The sequence below is a fragment of the Camelus dromedarius genome, chromosome 14 (genome assembly GCF_036321535.1).
Source record: "Camelus dromedarius isolate mCamDro1 chromosome 14, mCamDro1.pat, whole genome shotgun sequence".
Classification (NCBI taxonomy): domain Eukaryota; kingdom Metazoa; phylum Chordata; class Mammalia; order Artiodactyla; family Camelidae; genus Camelus; species Camelus dromedarius.
Window position 1 is genome coordinate 48269509 of NC_087449.1, and position 3767 is coordinate 48273275.

The 3767-nt window shown below is 45.7% G+C and overlaps 1 protein-coding gene across 10 annotated transcripts in view; it reads right to left on the minus strand.

Annotated features, from left to right (window-relative positions):
- The window catches only part of S100PBP (S100P binding protein), a 30748-nt gene extending 27035 nt beyond the window's left edge, over positions 1–3713 (minus strand). For 2 of the 10 annotated variants that reach the window (XR_010383894.1, XM_031464656.2), the window contains exon 1: positions 3464–3713. The gene's annotated coding sequence lies outside the window, so the exon portion shown is untranslated. Of the gene's footprint in view, positions 1–144; positions 2603–2648; positions 2896–3307; positions 3444–3463 lie in introns of those variants that run through there. The other 8 variants (XM_064493812.1, XM_064493809.1, XM_064493811.1 and 5 more) reach the window with 6 other exon arrangements.
- Positions 3714–3767: the final 54 nt, after the last annotated feature.

Sequence of the window (3767 nt, forward strand, 5' to 3'; positions counted from 1 at the left end):
AACAAAGAACGCAAAAGTCCCTTAGCAAAAATAATTTAAGCCACTTTATAATGCACAGGCTTCTCCTGATTTCCCAGATGGAATGGAAGAACGAGAAGTACTCTTGAATGCGGCCAAATCTCACTGGAAGAAAAATATCATTACTTGCAAACTTTACTATGCAACAGGACCAATTTTCTTCACAACCACTGAAAGCATCAATTCCTATGCCATATGACATCCAGAGGCACAGAAATGGCTCTTCTGAGCTTCTCTCAATGAAGGTTCCAACAGGTCTAGAAGCAAATCATGCAAAAAAAATACCACGTACATAATTTTTAACTTGCACAAATCATTCTCTTCACAATCTTATTTCCTCATTAAAAAAAAACTTTTTATAATAATTTAAAACATATACAAAAATAACATAATAGTATAATGAATCACCACATACCCACCATCTAGCCCCAACAACTATCAACCCACAGCTAATCTTGCCCCATCCACTGCCCCCTTTACCATATTATTCTGAAGCAAATCTCAGGCTTCACATCATTTCATCTGTAAATAACAAGAATTCCTTATCACAGAATATATGGCTCAGATTTCCAGTTATTTCATAAATGTCATTTTTTTAAATTAAAAAACTCAATATCCAAATATCGTCCATACATTGCAATCGGCTGATATGTCTTGTGAGTATTTTAATCTATAGACTCCCCATCTTTTTTTCCCTTGCAATTTATTTGTTAAAGAAACTATAACATAAATTGTGTATGGATACATACATATTGCCATTAAATTATAAAAACATGCACAGGAATAAAACATCAAATTTAGAATGAAGTTGCCTGTGGTGGTGGGGAGGGAAGAGGAATGGTAAAGGGGCATGAATAGCTTCAATTCTATCTGTAATGCTTTATTTCTTTAAAAAACACTAATAAGACCTAAAACAAAAATGGCAACATAAGATAAAGCTGGGTGGTGGGTATAACGGTATTCATTATTATGTTACTTCCTGTAACTTTATATGCTTGAAATATTTAATAATAAAAACATTTTAAAATTAAGAAGTCAGTAGGGAAAGATACAATGATTACACTCTGAAGTTTCAAATCTCCTCCCCTGTAAAATAAGGACCATCACAGTACCTACCTCATAAGGATGTTGCAAGAACTAAGTGAGTTCATGAACATAAGGCACTTAGTATGCTACAGGCACAATGTAAAAGCTAAAAAAGTAGTGGCTATAGTTATTATTTTACCCCATCATCATCACCTTCCCGACATCTAAAGAGACAGTCTTAAGGGAAGCATAGGAATGGTAGGAAAAGAGAGCTAAACAGATAGGAAACTTGCCCTGGTCCTTGCCTGTTGGGAAATTATCCAGTATGCTACAATCTCTTGTAATTTAACCCAGCATATTGTCAACCATCTTGTCACACTAAATTGATTGAGCACGTGGCTGTATGGACATTTGAAATATCAGGCAAATTCTGCAAATCTGTGGTTAACGAAGTATTTTGTATAGAGAGGCACTAGACTAAAATTCACAGACTTCCGTAATTCACTTGAAGTCTCTGAATCTCAGTACAGATGAGAACTTCTATCTGAAAAATGGGGGATTGTTACTCACTGTTAACTTCAAATAGATTATCATGAGAATCAAATGAGGGGATGTTTATGAAAACACTCTAAACCTAAAAGCCTTATACTAATGAAAGTTGATATTTAATGAACTTGCAACAGAGAAAAAAACCCCTAAAACTGAAGTGCTAAAGTGAAGTTCCATGAGACAGTCTTAGTACTTCTCTGCCATTCTACCATCACTTTCCTTTCTTGGCATTTGCTTTGTAGTGATCTAAAATATCAAGATCTCTTTATTCTTAAGGGAAAAATATTCTTCCCATCTCCCAAGTCTATCTCTTAATTCTTCTGCTCCCCATCCCTTCTGTGACCCTATTCTGTCCTTCCACGTTTCACTCACCTGTCCACCCCCTTCTTCACACTTCAGTTTACCACCCCCTCGCTCTGTTCTCTAACCTCCTGGTTGCAACCTCAGAAACTGGTTTCCTTTCTATTTTTATCATACCTAAGAAAACCTACTGCCTTAAAGCACAAAGCCTTATTTTATTTAGACACAACCCCATATCTTTCAGGGCTCTAAAACCAAGACCATTACTAAGTTGGATCTGACAGGTAAGGGCAAGGATTATTTCCAGAGACCTCCCTATTAGCCTTTGATTTCAAATCTTTCTTATATACCTGGGTGACACACAGCACCAAAGGCACTCAGGAGACTTGATCACTCCATAAAACGGGCAAACGTTTAAACAAAATCAAAGTGAACTGAAACTATCCGTAAGAATTCTGCAACTTCCTTTGAAGTAACTGTGAACATTGCAAGACAGATAAACAACCCGGGGCGGGAAATCTATGCTTTAAGTTACGTTTCACTTGGCTAAGAGTGCCAGGACTCTCCTCCCACATGGGCATAGAAACCAAATATTACTCAGCTACAGCAACAGGTTTCCTTTAAAAAAAAAATGTTTTTGAAATGATTTAGACAGGTTTTGCTAAAGCCTGGAGCCTCTCACAAATCCACAAGAAACTGGAAATCAAGTTGGGACAGCCGGCGGGCAATTCAATCACTCCGTCTCCAGGACCCACCTTGAGGTACCAACTGCCTGCCCTCCTACCCAGGAAGGAACTGGTGGCGCCTCCGGCTCTCGAGAGTTAGGAGGAAAGAGGGGAGGCCCAGTCCACCCTTTGTGGGATACGGCTCGGCCTCCTCCAGCTCTCCTTTAGAAGTACTACGGCCGCGGCACGCATCACCCTCGGGGCATGGCCTTCGTACTTCCCTCCTCCCGCTCCCCTCCTCCAAAAAGATGGAGAATTCCCGCCTCCCCGCGGAAGGCGGGAGAAGCGCGGGGTTGGCTCCCCACCCTTCAGCCAGCAGGGGCCAAAACGCCCCCCTGGCAGGCCTCACCCTTCGGATGGCCGCCCACCCACACCTCCGCTGGACCAGGCCCCCGCCTTCCCCGTGAGCGGGTCAGCCTCTTCCTCCCCCGCCCGTAAGGCGCGGCCAGAAAGACCGCGATCTTCTGCCTGGCAACACCCTCCCCCGCCCTGGTGTAGGGGGCAGAGGCATCCCCCCACATCCACCTCCATCTCCACCCCGCAACTCCCACTGGGCTAGGAGCACTAACGTCGCTCCCCCCTTTCAGGTAACCAGACCGCCTCCCTTTGCCTCGGCAAGGTGAGGAGCATCTATCGCCTGCCGACGTGGAGGTGGGGGCAGAGACACTCCCCCCTCCCGCCGCCATCACCTCAGTAACGAGAAAGAGCCTTCTCCCAGCAGGGCGAGGGCCTCTCAACCCCTCAGCGGGGCCAACGGCGTGCGCGACCCTCTGGAAAAGCAACAGGAGGCCCCATCCCCCTCCCAGCCGAGGAACGCCGACCCCCTCGTCCCTTCGGCTATTCACCTCCAGAAGCCGGGTCGAAGCTTAGGTGAACAGCTGCGCCTCACTCCGCCCCCTGCGCCATTTTAGAGCCCCCTCCCCGACTTTCTCCACCCCGAGGCAGCCGGGCAATCGCCAGGGGGAGGGCAAACAGTCAGTGATTGGCAGGAAGCCGCCCCGCCTCTCGGAGGGTTGCGCCCCGCGTAGGCGCCACAACCCCGCCCTCCGCACCGCCTACCCCACCTACTGGCTCCACCCCTTTTCATCTCATCGACCCGCTCCACTCTCCGCTGCTCCTGACTCTTTTCTGGCCTTTGGTAGGAGGAGG